At 31.9% G+C, this 21,939-nt stretch overlaps 1 long non-coding RNA gene across 1 annotated transcript; it reads right to left on the minus strand.

The window, feature by feature from the left end:
- Positions 1 to 799: 799 nt before the first annotated feature.
- Positions 800 to 8,908, minus strand: LOC129957245 (uncharacterized). The gene is made up of 3 exons (XR_008782747.1): positions 8,746 to 8,908; positions 5,508 to 5,743; positions 800 to 892 (listed from the first exon to the last, which is right to left on the minus strand). It is a non-coding gene; the product is annotated as an uncharacterized LOC129957245 (long non-coding RNA).
- Positions 8,909 to 21,939: the final 13,031 nt, after the last annotated feature.

Raw genomic sequence — 21,939 nt, forward strand, 5'->3', positions numbered from 1 at the left:
CATTAACAGATTCCCAAAAGCCAAAGAAAACTGAAACACCTAGGTTCATCTGTCAGATTATTGTATTTAGTGAATTTCTAAAAATAGCTGCTCTAGCTAATTTTTTCTGGAGCTAATGCACAAAAAAGACAAGACTTCCTTGAATTCCAAAAAATGTGCCCTAGGAAAAAGCCTTCAGAGACTACAGAACAGAGGAACTACACGACAAGACTGAATCGCCGTACTTTAATCCGGGCGTTTCGGGCCTTCAGAACTGGAAAATTAAGATTCCTACATCGCTTTATACTCAACTACACACATACGCCTGAAGGATTAACATCCTGAAAAGTGGTCGTCTAATCGTCTAAAGAAAACCCAAGTGATTTAAACTTCTGTATCAAGATCTTTTGCATACAATTGTGAAAGAAAAATGTATTTTTACAACAAGATCGAATTTCTGAAGTTTCCACGAGACTAAAAATATGCACTGCCACAGAAATCTGATCAGACATTAGAGAGCACTTGCTAAGAGGGTCATTCCGCAATTGGGATTTAGAATCGGTCAAGTTCTTAAAATATTAAATGCACATGTTCGTTTTACGCAGATTTCATGTCGTTAGGAATCTTATTTTGGATAACATACGACAAAGATTTCTTAAATAATCCCGACAATCTTCTAAATTATTTCCAATATATTGTTAAAAATATCACCATGTTATATTCGGCACATTGGGATCTTCCTTACCGGAAAGTTTCTTCAGAAGGTCCAAACTGTCTAGAAAGAGCAAACTGAAGCTTGAAATTTTGTTCCTGAAAGAGCAAAGATTCTAGAGCAACTTTTATCCAGTCAGATTCCTCATTCAGAGATCAGCTTGAAGTAGATCCATATTGACTCAGTAATGAAAGAACAATCCTAAAAAGAAATGTCTTTATTTAAACCTCTATACATACATGAAGGTTCGAGACTAAAAATTAAACGAATCATCAACTTGAATGATATAGACCATGATATAAACCAATCAAACTATTTCTTTATCGTGTACGAAGTACAGTACACAGAAAATTGTAGTCTTCAAAAAAGGTCGAAATTAATCGGTCTACTTCTCAAACTTACCGAAAAAGATTTGAAATTGTATATGCGAACATGGTATTCGAGTTGAATGGATTTAGTATGCGGTCTTTGCACCAACTTTCAAAATATCAAATTTTGAACAAAATCTATTAGCAAGAAGTTCGAGTACGAATGAACAAGATAACTATATAAACATAAATAGTGGGAGTAATCCCCCGAAAAGTTTATGGCACACTTTTTAATAAAAGCGTTATTCCAGAAAATGCCTTACATGGCATTGGCGAACAGTAATAACGAAATAGTCACTTCTGGCGTGAATTTGGCCTTTTTTACTAAATCTTGTCATCTTTGGAGAGTCATTTGGCTAATAATTCCTTGCGATCCAAAAATTGAATTTCTTTCAGGCATGTTTTTCTCAACTGATTGAAACAATTTGATACAAGACTGCACTTGTAGTCCCAAACTCCCATACAAAATTCGATGCCTTTAAACCATTGTGTTTGATTTATCGCGTTTACTTTTTTCTGAAAGTAGACTACCAGACGGGCAACTGCTCGCTAGATTTGGCTCAGTTTTTATCTAGCTCTTCGTTTTTTAATTGTGTTAACTTGTATTCGAATAGCACAACTGGAATGTCGAACTTATTCGCCATTCAAGAAATCTGCACATTGAGCGTAAAGACCGTATACCGAATTTCATCCGTCTAGCTCAAAACGAGTTCTTAGTCACAGGCAAACATTTTTCAAAAATGAGTTTAGAACTCGGAATGTTTAAAAACACGCAGATTTTCAAAAAAATTAAAACTCGATAGTTTAACGATTACTATACATTCTCTATATTACGCCCACGAGAAAGTAAAAGCTGGATAAAATTGTGTACACATTTGGTGTCTGAAGTGTAGATCAATGTAAAATTTGAGCCAAATCTGTCCCTCAGCACGCATGTAGAAGTGGCAACTCAAAACCGCAACTATATAGACAATTGAAAATTTCATCTTGTGAGAAACGTGATATTTGTGTGAACTTATCGCTAACGCTGAAACTATGCCACATTTTGGCCTCCTTCGCGGCTGAAAAGTTAGCGCCCAAAATTCATATTTGGTTTTCTATACTACTAAAGCACAAGATTCATGTGCGGGGGACTAAAAATGAGGTTGAGCAAGGCTAAACGCTGTGAGTGCTCAAGTTCTACAGTTTTATTTTTAAGGGGGGAGGGCTGCCAATGCATTTATTAACGAGATTGGAGAAATCTCACTGAAATTTTCCAGCAGGTGGTCAATTTTTGTACACGTAGTTCCACATATTGTTAAATATGTTAATCTGAGTTGCATAGGTTATATTAATATGCATGTCTAAATGAATTGCCCGTGATTTTAAAAGCTTAATTATTTTAGTTATATTAAAGTCCCGTTTTAAAGTAACGCTAGGGCCATTTTGGGTTTTGAACCGCGGTCAGATGACGAGGGCGACACTCGAGTTGGTACCTTCTCTCCAAACTTGGACACTACACCAGAGGGTTTAAAAGTTCAAAACCCAATAGGCGACTCTTTGAACTTCGATGTGAAGTAATTCATAAAATATTAGTTCTCACTCGCACATTAAAACATTTTATTTGATTCACTATGCTCGTAAAACGGCTAAGTGTGTTAACTTGTTGCTGGGGCTATGCGAAATTTTATTTTGAGATATCACAAGAAAATGAATATCAACATGGAGCAGACGCCACTTGGACCATCTAAAAATCGCCTTCTGTCAATCAAAAATAGCCAGCAGTAGTCAATTTTCTCGCATTCTATCCAATAAAGGTATCCCCTCATCGCAAAAAGTGTGGATATTGAGTAAAACAGCGCATGCGTTGCATGGCAATAGCGGTCAATAGATACTGAATATTGATCTTTGACATAAGTGCCTTTTTACTACATCTATCCTGCAATCTGCGATTCATTTCTCGGCAGTTAACCCCTGGCGGTTACTACATGGATAACCTAAAATCGATTTGTATTTTGGGAGCCTTTTCTGGCGACCGATCGAGATCAAAATTGGTAGAATTACAAATGAAGTCGCATAGTGATAAAATCTTATGTGATCTTCATATATTATTGAATTTGCATGCATATATGCAAAATTAATGACCAAAGGTCTAATTTTTTGACGGATCTGGGTCTATATTTGATACGAATCTACTTTTTAAATGTAGAGTCTGTACCAAATTACACTCAGGTCGCTCCCATTTTATATTGATCGTTCACTTTTCCTAGGACAGCTGGCCAGAGTCTGGATTTTTTTCCGTTCAAAATTGGATAGAAACCTATAAATTTGGTATAGAATCCATCTATAAAATTCCATGCATTTTGCTCAAAGCGTTTGAGTTTTTCATCGATAAACGGTCATAATGCCAAAAAATGCGGTTTGGACTCGGGTAGATCAAAAACGGATGTTCGTCAAAACTCTCGAATTCGAGGGTTACACTATTTTCTTTGTATGCTTAAATACGAAAAAGTAAATTTGGAGGAAATCGGTACAGTGGTTGGAACTGAAAGATCATCGCCCCCCCCAAAAAAAAAGAGAAAACCCTCAGAAAATGTCAAATGGGGTGCCATTTCTCAAGAACAGAATCAGTCTGAAGCACAGACGGTCATTGATGAAACATTTGAGTTCTATATCCTTTCATATAATACGAAAATGTGCGACATTTGACCAGTGATTGGTATCATGGGGACTGCCTCCTTAGATCTCATTTAGTATTAAAAATTAAAATAAAAGTTAAATTTAGTATTAAAATGTTTTTAAAATAATTAGATGTTTAAATTCATAACAATTTAACAGCTAGGCAAGCCGATATTCCGATCCGAAATAAGAGGATCGTCCAAGGCGGCAAGCGCGTAAATAACCTTCCACGATAAGCCTTCTAAAATGCAAGAATCCTGAACATACTTTAATATCAAACTTGTATACATGCAATAATCTTCAAAAATTCTGAAAAGGTGGAATTATTCTGTTTGTTTCAGAAACTCGTTAAAACATTCAGTACCAAAATTCAAAAAAATAAGGTTCTGTGTGCTTGCAAAAAATGTCAATATTGTGAATTTGCGTTTAGAACTTAATATTTTATTTGCATTTAATGCAATTTAAATCTGGTTTATTAATTACAAAATTATGAATTTTTCGAAGATTGCAATACTTTCTCTTCGTTTACGAAAATGAAAAAAATGGACCTACAGTCACAAGTAGGAAACTATTTCCAAGAGTACTCCTGCTGGCAAGAACATGCCACTAGTCAATTTAATCGCATGATCCGTTTTTGCCTCATTTTCAACAAATAGCACTGCAACTTTAACATATTCTCATTTTAGAAGATAAATTGAGTACGTGGTAAGTGTAGTTTAGTGTGTCCCTTTCTACGCCAAGGATGCCAAGTGGCCAATAAAGACAGTAGCAAAATAAACAAGCACTTCTGCAAATTTATTATGGTTACCACTTTCTGCATTGAAATTATGATATTTACTGATAAGTATCGTTTTATCCAATATTTTTTTTTACCTTTGGGATCACTATCGCTGCGTATCTTAATTTTGAAATAAAGTTTCATATCCACTGCTCCAGTTTGTTGTGAAGGGAGTAAAATTTAGAGCATGTGACGCCTTCGGCATCTGAAGGCACCGGGCAGAATTTTAAATTTAAAAACATCCTACGGCTTCGCTAGCAGCTTGAGTAGGATCCTCCTAGCTTCGCCGGATCATTGAACATAAGGACTGCGTGTATAACAGGAACAGTACATGAAAGAACGAATAAAGAAGCACTCCAACCATTCTCTATACAAAATTTCGAACAAGCATCCTTTTCCCAACTTCAACTCGTAAAATATATTCCACTCGCCCTTCATTCATTCTGCAGGTTCAAAATATTTCCTGCCAATACATTCACCACACATCTGTTCTTGAACAGTTAGTGACATAACGAATTAACAAGGAAACTGCCAGATCAGAAAAAGAATTGCAAAAAATATTCCATTGCAGACGATTTCTAAACCGTATACCGACAATTCAGTATTGCAAAATAATAAATATTTTATGTTCGTATTCACATTAAAATTACAGTCTTATTAACAATAAAAAAACTTTAATGTAATACAAAACTAAATTAAAGTCTTTAATTGAGATTTATTAGTTTTTATTTAACAATTTCCATAAAATAGCTCATGTACAACTCAACCCCTAAAAAGTAACAAAACAGCATTAGGCTTGTTATAAAATCGCTTCGTTGGGTTATATTGGTGACAAACTTGGGGGTACACTAAACTATACTTCAACCGAGTACGTTGCTTAAAGGCAACATTCAGAATTTAAGGCTCAAAAATGCGAGGAAGTATATAACCGTAAAAAGTATAAATTATGAATAAGAAGTAAGAAAAGAATTATAAGAAGTAAGAAAAGAATTATATTTATCAGTTTACTTACATTTGTATTCGTCCCATACAGGCCTAAGGCATCTCGTAATCCACCTTTATCCTCGATGCAGCTACAATAGCACTAGCAGATAATTGCGGAAGACTGCTTCCATTGCTTTTAAGCACCAACTTGATATTAGCCGATTCTTGAATAATTAAACCGATAAAATCGGGCGTTTTATTGAGATCTTTTGGACTGAACAAGTATCCAAGCAGGAGCAAATATGCTTGATAAAATCAAATCCCCTATAAAGAACGGAAATGCTTCAGTGAAACTTTATTTCAGAATTGAATGTCTAGAAAAACACTCGATTCTTAGAGCGATTCCAATTTATTAAACCCTTGACATTTAACTTGTTAATCGGAGGATACGTCGAATTTGGGACATAAATTCCTTAAAAAATATATTTAAGACAGTGAATTAAACATGTAAAAATTAAACATTCCATACTTTACTTCACTGCAAATTAAATATTTGATTAATTCAATGCTCGAATCAGACTTATTGTATATGATTCGATTAATTAATAAAGAATTGGAAAACAGCACGCAAGTGTTGGGCAGATCCTAAATTATCAATTTGAATTTTTTTGAAGTATGGCAAATGCGTGAAAAAAACCTGTATAAGTGGTCTTCAAAACATTTTTCGTAGGCTTCTCATTGAAGATGCGAAGATGCATTAAAATTGGATCACGCTTAAGGCCATTTATATTCCTATTTTTACTTTTAGAAACCCGCTTAAGAGCATTTTATACCTCACTGATGTAGTGAACCGAATACGTATAAAGGAAGTTTTCACCAATTTAAATCAAAATTGATTAGAAGCGCAAATTTTTTGCACCAACATCGCATACCAGCTTTCGTGAAACATGTTGCTTTTTAACTCCGTGCATTTGAAATGAGACTAAGAAATGGTCAATCCGCTGACTGATTTATTTCAAAATTTGACAAATCTTCATTCAAAGGGTAAAATTATATCAAATTTCAGTCAACTACTTTTTGGTACTTCGTATTCATTATGTTGCAATGGGAAGAATTCTCTGTAGATTTCCATCAGTGCGGACAAAATCCAATCATAGATGTTAAGCTCGTTCAGCTAAGACGATGAAGACGAAGACAAGCTCACAGATATACGTTTCCGAATACAATTTTCGCCAATTCACTCGATTTCGAATTTTCACAATTATAATATTCAATATGAAATGGTATGGAGAAGTTGAAATCTAAAGTGCAATTCGAGATGAATTAGATGCGACTTGACAAACTCATTCAACCGCCCCAAGATGAAATTTCATAAACAAAATGCAACTTTTATAGTATTGTAATGTGTCCTCCACAAAGAAAATATCTACATAAATAATTCAGTAATCTGCAAAATTTGCGATATTTCCGTTATAATTATACCTCGCATTATCGATCGAGTGGCTCGTTTCGACCCGTTCATTTACAGAGCGTAACAGTAGGCTTGCCTATCGAAACTTTGCGTTCAAAGCGTCAGCGTAGCAACTAAACTCGCTTAGCTGTAGGCGAATTTTTAAGTTTAAAATATCTGCAGCATGCCAACTCATATGCAAAAAAAAAAAAAAAAAAAAAAGAGACTTTATTGTAATTCTCAGTGGCAAACATCGGAGCTTCAGGTAGGAAAGTAGCATTACAGGCTAGCCATCAGATGGATGGTTACTGAAGAACACTGGTAGCATTTTATATTAAATCTCGCACATAATTGACGCTCATGATTCTCTCGCCAAATGAGGAATGTTCTTAATGAAGTCTATTTCCATGAAATCGAATTATTAAAAATTTAATATCTGAGCACTCCATTTCAAATTGCAAGTTCTCTTTTAGGGTAATGTAGCTTCAGTTCCACATATAAATTGCGTCGCTAGTCAGCAGAATCTTTTCGCCTGAACTTTTCAGCCATGTAAGGAAACCATGCCATTTCTGTTTGATGAAACAAAGCAAATGGTTTGGTATCATTACAAAGAAATCTAATAAAGAGCAGTTATTTTAGAAATTGTCAAAGTTCAGAAAAATTTACATGGTATTTAGACACTCAAGGAAATATAATTTTTAAAATTTTAAAAATAACACAGAAATTTAAATCTTTGCTTTGATGTTTTAGGAAATTACGATCAAAGAAATTTAAAGCTTCTTTTAATCTTCAATTAAAATTTCATAAAATCTCTTGGAGGTAAACATTCACTTTCTTAAGTATACTCGTGTCGAAATCGCTAGTTCTAATGGATGTCCTGTACAGTATCGATACAACATTTCATTTTATAAATATAGTTTCCGAAGTTCAAAGGAAACTACACAAGATAAAAAAAGCATTAAATAGAACAGTTACAATGGAAATATACTTTGAAACTAATGACAAAACATGTACAGGATTTAAAATAACCAGGAATACTAATTTTCATAAATACGTGACCCGTTTTGACTTGTCTTCGTGCATACACGAGATGAGAAGGTTTATTAAAAAATAATTCGAGAAGCATGTTTGAATTCGCTTTTTCAAATACTCAATGTTCATTAGATTGAGAACTTATAATTGAGATACAAAATTGAATTAGAAATTTGCCGTTTTGCGTTTGCAAAGTATATATTGCGCACAACGATCTAGTCAAAGTTTTGAACGTAAAGGTTGCGACCCAAGTAAACAGGCGAATTATTTGTTGGGATGTACCATTATCAATTATTTATAATTCTGCTAAGCTTCCTATTGAAGCTTCAGTTAAAAGTCAACACGCATCAAATGATCAAGTTATATTCTATAAACCATTAATTTGTATTTGATTCACAGATTTCACTTAAATACACGACAAAGTACATATTTAAAAGACATGAAAGAAACGTTAAAACAAAGTTGTAAATTGGATAAAGCTAATATTCAAAATTATGGCTTTTAGCTATTAGTTTGCAGTTCAATAAAATAGCGCAACAAAACACTGGAAAAGCAGACACATTACACACATCCTGGAAATAAATGTTCCTAGAAAATCAATTATAAACACATTAAAAATTATCCTCGGAATTTATTCACTTTCATTTGCAATAAAATGCTTAGAAGGTTATGAAAAAAATTAGTGTTATCAATAAAATTAAATTGCCGATAACGAAAACCTCTAGAACGGCAATGGTCTACAATTCGCAGTTTACAACCCAATTCAAAATATAAAACATAAGCTACATACTAAATACGTGCAGAATACAATATAAACCAACGAGAAAAGCACGAGAAAAATTACCTGATTTAGACAAACACAAGCCAGTGTCAATCCTACATTAGTCGAAGTCTGCAGCTTCATTTCAGGGGAAAATTTTTTGAAATATCACCATTTCAACAGTCTTTGCAAGTTACAATATATTTCATTTTAAACTTGCGTTCAGTCATCAAATACCAATTATTGTCAATACTTTGGGGGCGAAGGACAAATGGTAAGCACAATCTGAAATCTCTTGTTTTATAGTAGAAGAATCACCGCTGTCTTGCTTATTTTCTATACTTAACTTCCACCGAGCGGCCCAAATCAATGGACTACAGCAGGATTTCTTAAACTATGGGTCCAGACTCTAAGGTTGGTTGTTTGAGAAATTTTAATGCCTATTAAAACCTCGTCACCCTTTGCAATATGGATTTTTTTTAATTTACTAAGTTACATAAAATAATTCCATTTAAAATTCTAGAAATTTCATCCCAGTTTTACAAATAAGCACAATAAACTGTATTTCTTTAAAAATATTTTTATTTGTTTATCTTTTTTTTATTCAATTATTTCAATTTCCTTAATTAAGAAATACACTAGAGAATGCCAATAAAATGAACTCAAAAGAGGCCACAATTGAAAAAGTATATGAAACCCTGGTATAGAACACCCGGACAGAATAATATTCTATTATTATGTCCGTGACTTTTTAGCAAATTATGAAAGAATTCTGAAATCAACAACAACAAAAAGTTGAATTAAATACTGCAAAAATCTTCTTCATAATTTCTAGAATTTCGTAATATTAACTTTTTTACTTAATCATTTGATTTGTTAAAGTAACGCTTTGTTTTCAAACTTCTCAAGGATTACTGAGATGTTTCAGTAATCTTGGGTCAGTGCAAAGAATAAAACAAATCGCAATCAGAAGACAATTCTAAACAACAAAATTTGAGATTATACACTATCTACCAATTAGTATTTGGACATCCCTGCAATTGAACTCGAATGTTCTTTTGTATCTCTCGTATTATTTTCCTGCCAGGGAACCGAGACTCCCCCACTACCACGCCATTGTGGCACCCAAACTATTTTATGGATACGTGGAACCAAGACATAGAAATTATTTACGAATCGTAGGTTAATAGTAGTCTCAACTTGGGAATAGTAATGTACCACTATCGCACCATGTGGGACCTGAACTCTTATGGAAAAGTGGTTATAGTGGATTAAATCACATACGAACCATAGATTAATAGTAGAATCTCAGCTTGGGAATTGGAGTGGGTCACTACCAAGTCAAGTGGCATTCAAACTATTTTATGGATTTATGACAAATATGGTACCAATAAAAAGAAATTACTAACGAACCATACGTTAGTGTTAAAATCTCCAATTGGGAATTGGAGTGGACTAGAAAAACCTAATTAAAACGCCGAAATAATCTTGTTTAGTGAGAAGTGACTGAGTCAAATTTAAAACACCAAGTCTATTTTTTGTGTATATTCTATAATAGTTCGAATCCCTGCATCAAAGCCATGTATATATCAGAACGAATATGTTGGCGCATGTCCAGGCACTCAGTTAGGATTTAGACATTTGTTTCACTTATTTCTTTATTTGGAGAGAATTTTTAAATAAAAGGAAATCATTTTAAATTCTTTAAAATTATTACAAATTGCAAAGAAAAATAATAATTTTTCCCTAAATGTAGAATTTTAAAGAAATTTAAATGAAATGAAAAAATAAAAGTGAACGAAAAACGAATTAGAAGAGGCGGGCATCGAACTTGGGTCAACTTGTTGCAAGGTTGACACTCTGACCCTAAGGCAACACTCGAGTCGTCCGTGGGCGCACTTTAAAGCCACTTGTCCAATCTTTTGTGAATATTCTATAACAGTGCGTATCCCAGCATGAAAGCCATGTCTATATCAGAATGAATAAGTCAGCGCATGTGCAGGCCCTCCGACCGAATTTAGACTTTTATGTCATTAATTTCTTTAATTTGAGAGAATTTTTAAATAAAAGATTAAAATCATTTTAAATTCCTGAGAATTATCACAAATTGCAAAGAAGAATAAAAATTTTCTCTAAATGTAGAATTAAAAAAAAAATGTAAATAAAATGAAAAAAAAAAAAAAAGCAAAAAAATCAAGAGAATTCGAAGCCGGACACCGAACCTGTGTCAACTTGTTGCAATGTTGACACTCTGACCCTAAGGCAACACTCGAGTCGTCCGTGGGCGCACTTTAAAGCCACTTGTCCAATCTTTTATGTATATTCTATATTGGTGCGAATCCCTGCATGAAAGCCATGTGTATATGCGAACGAATAAGTCTGCGCATGTCCAGACCCTCCGACCGAATTTAGACTTTTGTTTCTTAGATTTTTTTTTTTGGGGGGGGGGAGGGAGTTTTATATAAAAGAGTAGAATCTTTTTAAATTCTCGAAAAAAATGTAACAAATTGAAAATAAAAAGTTTTCTCTAAACGCAGAATTTGAAAAAAATTTTTTTAATAAAATGAAAAATAGTAAAAATAAATTCTGGGCTAAAGTTCACCTCATTATCCCACTCATTGGCAGACGTTCTCCTTTTCACTGAAGAATCAAATGTTGATAACAAGTTTTAAGACCTATCCTCACTTATGCTGCACAAATCTGGGGGCCTTGCTGTTAAAACCAACCGAAACAAAATTCAAATTTTACAAAATAAAATACTTCGTATCATTGCCAATGCTTCCTGGTTTATCCGCAATGATATTTTACATAGAGGTCTTAAAACTCCAATGTTAGATGATTTCATCCAAGAACTTTCAAGAAAATTTTTTAATCAACCCAAAACACATGAAAATCTCTGAATCAAGGAAAAAATTTTCCTTTCTGTACTACTTTCCTCTCTCTACTACTAAATGAACTTAGCCATTTAAATCTCCATAGCTTCTTCCGAAATTTAAACTGCATCTAAATAACTGCTTCAATGTTTACCTCAAGCGCTTTTAAGCAAAAATTTTTATACTCAACTGATGCACCAATGGTACATTACTTCTGTTTTCCTGTACTACTTACTACCTCAAACTAAGTAGAAGTGCTTAAGCACCGAAGCTTTTCATACATCTCATTCAAGCAAATGAAAAAAAATATAGCATTCAAGGTAAAAAGATCTTAACTTTAAAAATGTGTAAATTTAATAGTAATAAGGGCCATCTACATATTTATATTTGATACCCATACCATATTCTCATATTTTACTTAAGAAGAAATCTTCTAATATAAAGTTCTTCGAAATCAGTTCTAAATAATTTCAAATATACAAGAAAAACATTTTATGCGGCCATTTCATAATCTTTGGAATCGTAATATATTTCTTTCTACCATTTTTGATACAACTGGTAAATACGGTAAACCGATTTTTAAAAAATTCAAACGGCTTTTTTATTTGCGTAAGGAGCGATAAAACAAGGCAAATAATAATAATAAATTAATAAATAAATAAAAAGAAATATTTGCTTTTATTTGCACGTAAATAATAGTAATTATGTTGAAGCTGTATATTCCAGGCGTCAAGAAAATTATGTAATTAGGAATTTGCATTTTTATTGTTTATAACTTATCAACCGTTTAATAAAAATTATAAAAATGATATGCATAGTCGGATTATTTAATATGTAAAATTTGGATATGTATTTGAAATTAGCTGTTGCTAATAAAAATAATGACATTTTTATAAATCTAAAAAGAAGATAGGCCCTCCCCATTAAATAGAAAAATATTTTATATGCTTCTATAGGAGGTATTAAATTTGCTCCGATTTCTTCCTAACATATTTGTCATTATTCTTCAATATAAAAAACGAAAAAAAAAACAACAATTAAAACAATGAAATAAAAAGAATTTAAATGGCAGAAAAGGGAAAGAGGTTTTATATCCAATGAAGAATTCCGGAATGTACGATAATATAGCTATAAAAATAAAGGCAAGCATATCCAATTAGCTAGTACTAATTTGCAAAGTAGAGGACGCTGCGATCGCTTATGAAACATTTTTTTTTATGAATAACTGATTTGGAATTTCAGTCTAAGGACTTCCAGCTATTTTAATTTATTCATAATGAAGGTAAATTTTCTGCTCCTTTCACATTTAATCAATAAAATTTTGTATACTTTTGGTTAAATTATTTCACTTAACTGAAATGGAAAATTATTTCGTCATTCTTATTTCCTACCAATTTTTATTTCTCAAAAACTTTCTCACAAATTTCAGATGAAAAGGATGAATATTTGTAAAAGATATTTCGTGTTCGTGCAGACAAATATCATATACACCCTACTCATTTTTTTTTTTCCATCTAGTTATCTATCTCTGTGCATTTTTACATGTTTATCTTTCTGAGGAGCTTTTGTCAGATCAGAAAAAGGAAAAATGTGTTTAGGAGAAAAATGCTCATAAATGAATGAATAAAATGCATGAATACTATGAATAAAAGAAAGAATTGTATAGTAAATGAATATGTGAGCTGCTACAAAAATGTCAAAGATTTTGTTTTCAATTTCGATTCGTATACCACTAGATAAGAATACAGTTTTTCTAAAGTTTTATAAAATTTGTCTAGAATGTTAAAGACAGCGTGAAGGTTGAAGAACTTGTGGAACTGGGTGTTGACCGTCAATGCGGCAATCATATGTGACCGATTTCATTCCCGAAATCGGCAATCTTACAAATGGCAATGTTCATGTCTATTTACCTATCTTAAGGATACAACTAATAACAACAGTAAATGACCAAAAAATAAAAATGATAGAATAAATATCAGTCAGCAAGTCTTCGGCCTTTCGCTTTTAGTCACCGAATATATTGATGCGGACTGTTTCTACACATCTCTAGGTTCCGTAATCAGTATTCTTTTATTAGAAACAGATTGAACTGACTGACAGTTCATGACTCTGAAATTACAAAGGAATTACCAAAATCCTTATGACTTCATAATATTAATTAATGATCCCTCTAGTAACCTGAAAAGGAATTCCGTCATGTTTCATCGTCTGCTCTTATTTTCGAAAGGATTTGGCAAGAAATACAATAATAAATATCACAGTTCCTCTAGTTAGATATAAATTGCCTCCACCAAAGGAAGTTCATTGACCTTGAATGAATTTTTTACGCTTTTTGATATTTCGATTTTGTAGGCATTCCATGTTTCGATTTTATTATAAATTTATACAAATATTTTAATTCTATGAATGTGACGCAGCTTAGCCAAAGATGCCTGTTGTGCCATTAAACACAAACAAGCTAAAATTCATTGTCCTTGGCGAGTTTAATGCCCAATTTTACTGACAAATGTCAGTTATAATTTGTACTTAATTTTAAAAACGGAACATGAGTTTAAATATGCTCTTCTTTTCTCGTTAACTTTTCTATTCAGGAGGCCGCCCTTCCCGGTCATCCATGTCCCTGCTGAATCCATGCACACCGGATTCAGAAGCATATCTCTTGACTTCTATGAAGGACCAGGGGCCGTTTATTTGAAAACTGCCGTATAGAATGGCGGAATTGCTGTGAATCCAAGCTTTTGTAAAAGTTATAGAGGAACTAATATATTATTATAAAGCATAGCAAATGATTTATTAAAGTAAATTATTTTTTGTATTAAATAATTTGCTTTAATAAAATTTTAATTATTTAAATTTTTTATAAAAAAATTTTTAATGCAGAAATCCTACTCAAGATGAAGAAAACTAAATCTTAATTTGTTTTTTCATCATTAAGAATTTCAAAATTCAAGGATAGAATATTAAGAGCAAGAGAAAATTATATTTTTTATAAAATATACTTAAAATATTTTTCAAAAAAAGGGTTAAAAATAGAAAAATTACAAAACATTGGTTACGAGTTTAAATAAATTAATTGATTATGAGTTTAAACGTTGATTACGATTTTAAATAAATTACTTGATTGCAAGTTTAAATAAATTAATTGATTATGAGTTTAAACGTTGATTACGATTTTAAATACGCTGCTCTTTTCTAGGTCACATTTCCTTTGAACGATCACCATTCCCGGTCATCCACGCTCATGCTGAATCCATGAACACCGGAATCGGCAGAATGGCTCCTGACTTTTGAAAGAATTAAGACTCATTAGCTTGGATGATGCTAGATGGAATTTCAGAGCAATTGTTAGATATGGATTACGATTCTTCGCAAAATCACAGAAAGCGCTAATTTGTTATTATGAGGCATTTCATGAGCTTAGAATACACTGCGAGGGTAAATACATTTTCGAATGTAAATGTGTGCATTCTTTTCAATGTAAAAAATTGTTTGTGTCTAAATTAAATGTTAACTTTAGTATTTTGCATGTAAATAAAATTGATGAAATGGAGCTGTGAATGCGGTAATGCGTTTGGAATCACTCTGTCCTAAAAATTACCATTGATTAGAACAATTTTCATTTGACGTTTCAGATCTGATTAATTGCTGCATTTTTTGATTGTGGGAATAAAATTTACTTCTTTATTTTGCGAATTTACAATTATTCATTTATGAGATTGCTCCGTAGTAATTCCGACTGTAGCGCCCTCTACGACTGATTTTCGAGGGAATGAACACGAAGGGAACGAATAGCAGAGACTTTACAAGGTGCTGTTCTTCGACGAAACGGTTGGAAAGAATAGAGTATTTGTAAATAATTCAATATAAATATTGTATTTGTTAAATCATCTTAAATATAATTAGAACGAATCTTGTGATCCATTTATTTCCTTTAATTTTTGTAAAGAAGCAAATAAACGAAACCAATTTTAGAGTTTATGAAATAAGATTCCGATTAAGGAAATGATCGAAATTTTATTCAGAAAATAAGTTAGAAGAAATAAGAATAATTATTGTAAGAAATTTAGTAACAAAAACGACAAATTTTAATAAAATATAAATTATCTCCAACACAATCTATACAGTGGGTCCCCTCGCATATTGGTTTAAATGGTTATGAGATAACTTAGCTAAGACTGCCTCACCTGACATATTTCATGGTGATGCAACACTCACTTATTCTGAAATCTCCTCTATCAAAAAGATGGAGTCGAGTGCACTTTGGAGAGTCCCACCTTCTCACCCTTGGCACTTTGGTAAGAGCCCCGATTGATGTCACCGTCTGAATATCTCTAGAAAACAGCAAACGGCTCTCGTTTTTTGAGTGCACACACCAAATCCCTCACATTCCAACACAGACGGAGGATCTTTGCTGAATGTCCTTGGTGCAAAGGCATATCAAACCTCCCCAGTCATATTCTTAAATGTTTAAATTTTACAATTTTTGAGATTTTAAGGGATCCGCTATTGTTTTAGGACTTTTTAGAAATCTTTGGTTTTATGGAGCTACATCACCTGGATCAGAAACAACAACAGAAATTCATTCAAGTTTCTTACATTAGCACGTTTAGTATCAAATGTGGCGATATTTGGTATTATTACATTTTATATTTGAAAACAAATTAAAAAAAATAACTTACTAAGCTGAAAATCATTTGGATACTTTGAATATTGAAAATATCTGATATTCCTGTCATATGTATATAAAGAACAATGCAAATCAAGTAGAAAAACGGAATAATTATTTCTATGTCTAACGAGTGCACACGAAAAAAAAAATAGATAAATGAGAAATCTAAAGTAAAATCATGCATGGCAAAAAAAGAAAAAAGAAAAAATTAATCGTCTTCATTTTATTTGTTTTAAATATATGGAAGTACCTAATATCAAATTTTATTGAGCAAACGCGGGGTAATCTGTTTAATTTAACATAAAAACAATAGTAAAATTCATCGTAATTATTTCATAATTTTTATAAAAGGTTGTTTATATTCTAGTATAAAGTGAAATGTTTATTGTTAAACATGCTTCAAACGAAAATCAAATGAATTAAAATGGCGAAATACCGACTGAAGAATTATCACCAATTAATAGTTTTGGAACGTACAATATGGCTCAATAAAAATTAATGTAGACCTGCCCTAGTGTTTAGTTAATAACTTTCAATGTTGAGAGCGTTGCGATCGCTTATGAAATGGTTTTTTTTTTAATGGATGAATAAATTGGAATTTGAGTGAAGGATGCGGGCATTTTAATTTATTCATAATGAAGGTAATTTTCTGCACCTATCATATTTAATGATTAAAATCTTATTTTCTTTTTGTAAAATTATTTTACTTATGGCAAAAAAAAAAAAAATTATTTTAACGTATTCATTTCTTACCAATTTTTATTTTTTTAAATATTTCTTACAGTTTTCTGATGGATGTGTGAATTGTTTTTGCAAAAATTATTTTGTGTTCGTGCAGATAAGTGTCGCTTACATGTTACTCAATTTTTTTTCCCTACTCAATTTATCTTGCTGCGCTTTTGTCAGATTAAAAAAAAACAAACAAAGGAAATGGGTCCTGGAGAAAAATGTCTCATAAACTACTGCTATGAATAAAAGGAAGAATTATGCAAGAAATGAATATATTAGACGCTACAAAAGCATGAAAAATTTTATTATCCAATTTCGATTAATGTACCACTAGAAAAGAAAAATTTGTTAGTAGCGGTTTATAAATTTAGTGTTCTCAGTAAAGTTCAGCGTGAGGTTTGAAGTACTTTGTAGAACTGAGTGTTGACCGTATTATCGGCAATTTTTCTTGACCGGTTTCAAACCCGAAACTGGCAATCGTGCGCAAAGCGGAGAAAGGCTCTGTCAGTTAACCTGTTCTTAGAGGAATATATGGTAACAACAGAAAATGACAAAAAAAAAAAAAGTACGAAACTGTTTATCAGTCAGCAAGTCTTCAACCTTTCGCTTTTAGTTAGTGAATTTTTTATTGGATTCGGAAATTTGTTATACATTTCAAGGAAAAATAACCAGTATTCTTTTATTAGAAACAAATTTAACTGACTGGCGGTTTTTGATTCTGAAATTACAAACGATTGGTTGGTTGGTTTGTGCGGTTTATTGGCGCAAGAGGAAATTACAAACGAATTCCCAGCACCATTATGTATGTTGTTATATATATTACCATGTTGGCACAATGTGTATTTATAATTCTCTCTCCTAAACTTAAATGTAATTTCATCATGCTTAATATTTATTTCCCCCGATCAGGTTTAAATAAAAGTGAATGATTTCAAGGAACGATTCTGAATATCTTTCAATGCTACTTGTTCATTTGCACTTTAATTACTTTCTAAGCTATGATCGTTAGTGTTGCAACAAGAAACTGACACGCAATACAATTTTCCAACTTATGGTCCTTAACCTTATTTGTAATAAAGAGGAACGTTTGTGTGTGAGTGTGAGTACCTGTTAGTGTTCTAAAAGCTCGACTGATAGATCTAGAGCTGTCAAACTCTTCACATAAATAGTTTGAAGGATGGGAATGTGCGCCTCGGGGCATTTTTCCCCCCAAGTAATAAAGTTGAATGTTTATGAATCAGCGTTTGTGTTGGCGCTTCACAAACCAGGCAGCTTCACATAGAGCTACCAAAATGGACGCATACTTGCTTTGAAGGCTAGAAATATGCAATTCGGTCTCTTGTTTCTCAGCAACTTTTTTGAAATTTTAATTAAAAAGAGTGAGAGATTTTGCCATTTTTTTCCCTTGATAATGTTCGAAAATATGACACGGAAATAATTTTTATATCACTTAAAAGTTCAAAAAATTGTATTGCATCATTTAGTTAAGATTAGAAAAAAATAACTTAAAATTTCGAATTATTTTAGTATACATAATTATAATAAAATGTAGTTATATAGTATAGTTTTATTATATACAGTCAGCTGAAATGTATTACAATGCTCTTTTTTTTTTCTTTGGTTCAGTACACTGCTGTTTCGACGAAAAGTCATTGCAAAAGAGTTAAGCTTAAAGACTTGGAACGAACACACCTATACTGTTGCCGCTAAAATCTCCAAAAAAGAGTGCACTTCTCGTGACATCAAATTTTCAAAACAAGAGTAACATCAAATATTTTATTGACGTCTGATAAATGTAATGCAATCAACGAAATGAAGGATTATTAATAAATATATGCCACTACAAAAACATGCAAAAAAGAAATTTGAAAGTTCCTACCACTAATATATACATAGTCATTTCTCTATGCTATATAATCTTTTTTCCTTTCCTAAACTTACAGCGTTGGGTTCGAAGTGCCTATTGAGCTGAGTGTAGACCGTTAAATACGGCAATGGTTATTTGACCTGTTACTGTTTGTAACTGGCAATGGTGGTTGGATACAAAAATTTGCTTAACGTAAATGTTGCATTATGAAAACAATTAAAAATCTAAAAAAAAAAAAATTAATAATCAGTTCACAAGGCCTCGACCTTTCGCTTTTGATGAAGCTGCTTTAAAGATGGCGCTGTGATCAATTCGTTATATCCATCAACGCTCCCGAGTTTAAAACAATTTCTATTTTCTACAATTTAAAAATTTTGTCAAACGAGTAACAGCCAGAGAACGGTACACAGATAAAAATGACCCGTTTCATTTAAAAGATATATCTTTTTTTAGTATAAATATTCTAACAAAATAATATATGGAATAATGTATCGTATATAGATTTCTCAATAGATGACAGTTATCTGTTAATGCTTTATAGGAGTAATATGTAAAAATAAAAAGAGCGAAGAATATTCTAAAATGGAAATAGAAATCTAAAACTTAGAGGCAATTTAAATAAAAAAGAGGAAAGAAAATATTTTCCTGAATTTTTCCATCTGTAGCGCCATCTGTCAGCATCATCTTGCAATCAGGAAAGATGTTTACACATTTTTTGTCTCGTTTTCAATAACTTTTAAGATACAGGACCTTCATTTCATTTCTGGAACCTTCAATTATAATTGCTCATGAGGCAAAGAGTATGGGAAAAAAAATTTGCCTTGGAAGTTATGCCTAAATAGTTTTTTTCAATACATTCATTCCTCACATTTTATTCCTCATTACATTCATTCCTCACATTAAATGTTGTTGCCTTTCGTCAACACAAAAATCTGGGCAAAGCAGATGCATTTTCATTAATTTGAATTTCAATTTATGTGTTTTATTGATAATTACATTCAGATATATGCGAAATGGAGTATGTATTTATAATTCCACATTCTCGCATTCTTGTCTGTATTGGGAAATATTTAATAAAAACTTGGTATGTTTCAGCTACTAAATTTTAGAAATAGTTGAGTTCTGTTTTTAAATATATGCTTATTAAACTGCTATGCACAATTTAATTCTAGGATCTTCATTATACAAAAAACCTGTAATAGAATGAGATTTCCTGATTCGAAAAATAAAAAAAATTGAAATTTTTTTTCAGTGAAGATGAAAAAGGAGATATTAAGCAAAAGGAGTAAAACCAGAAGACAATTCCTTCTCATCATCACTTACAATTTCAATTTATATAGGCACTTACTGTATATGTTTCTATAGAAATTCTGCTAATACATAAGTAATGAGACTGTTCACTTGAAACAGTTTAAACCGAATTAAAAAAAAAAAAGAGATTCTTATTATAAGTTCTGCATTTTAATGCTCAAAAATTTATCGTATCTATATGAAAAATAAGCTAAAATTCTGTCAATCTTATAAGAGAGAGAGAGACATTTCTTCTTGTTTGGTAACCCTATGAACCCTCGGGCAGTACTAGCGTCCTGGTTTATGGGTAGCGCGTCTTCTGCGTGATCCAGCAGTCCCACGTTCGAGTCATGGTTCGGGCATAGTTGTTCTCCTCTTGTGCTTTATCTGTGAGGTGTGTGAAAGAGTCCCCCCCCCTCCCCTGTAAAGAGGGGCTTTGCAAAGGAATGTTGTGATGCAGCCAAAACGCATTATTGAACCCAGATGGCGCTACTGAAAACATTGGATGCTGAAAACGCGGCTTAAAATTGCTGACTTTGTCAGCGGGCTTATCAGGTGACAAGTGCCATAAGAAGTAAAAACTCTTGTACCGTAAAAAAAGTATCCCATTGTTTAATTATACCGGAAACTAGCAAACTAGTCATTATTTGGAAGTTTATGTTTGTTAAAATTATTTAAATTAGATTCTCCTAAGGGGCTATCTAAATATTTTTGTTTGAATAAGCGTCTTATTTTCTCTTTGAAACTCTCAGTTAAATGTTCTAAAGTTTAGTTTAAAATGTTTTATTTCTTAAAAAAATATCCTTGATATAAAAACCGAGGGAAATCGATTAACAATAACAGGAAATATGCAAGTAAAAATATTTTGGGGTCAGTTTCAATTTTTACAAGCTCATCGAAAGTTTTTCTATTGAACAGTTATCTTTATTCAATTTATATTTTATTAAATAATAATCTTTCTCTAAGAAATGTTAATTTTTTAAAAGAAAATGTCTTTTAAAAAGAAAATGTTCTAAATGGTGAAACACTGTAAAATAAGAATTCCAAAATATATCTTTTTTATTTGCCTGATTATTAGCAAATAATAAAATTGTATTCTCGAGAAAATGCTGTTTTATTGGCTTTATAAAATAATCAAACAATTTTAAATTTGGTAAGCTGATGTTTCAATTATTTGTAACTCACTGGTCGTTTTATTTAAAATTTCAAAAATGTTATAAGATTTATTTATTTAAAAATGGAAAATTTTGTTGTGCATTCGCACTTCTGAACTTCTATTCGAAAACTTTGAGTTTGTCTTAATCTAAGCATCTTCATAGCATTTGACTAAAACAAAGCAACTCTTCTTGGCAAGTCTATAATGAGAGTTAGGGGTAACAAAAGCTACCTATTTTTTTTTTTACTAGGTTGTTTTAAATTATTAGCGATACAAGGCATTATTTTAAAGATGTAAAATATAATAATTTAAAATATATAAAGAATTTATTGTTCCAAAATAAAATGATTGATTAAACAAAATGTCGCTCATTAGCCATTTTGTAAACCTTTAATAATAGACATTTATCTACTGCCTAAATGGTCTAAATGAAGTAAATAACTATATTTTAAGTAACCTGAGTCAATAATTGTCTGATGAAATATGAATGTTAAATTTTTACATAAATTCTCTGATTTGTGAATCATATATAAAGCAATATTTTTGAAATATTAATGTTTTAAATAAAAAGAGCTGCAGTTTGGTAAAATATGTCAAACACGGAAACTGAATGATTTATGAGAATTTGTGTATCACGGTTCATAAAAAACGCACGATTTTAGACTGTCCGTCCGCCGTCTTAAAGAAAATACTT

This window comes from Argiope bruennichi, chromosome 11 (assembly GCF_947563725.1).
Source record: "Argiope bruennichi chromosome 11, qqArgBrue1.1, whole genome shotgun sequence".
In the NCBI taxonomy this organism is placed as follows: Eukaryota; Metazoa; Arthropoda; class Arachnida; order Araneae; family Araneidae; genus Argiope; species Argiope bruennichi.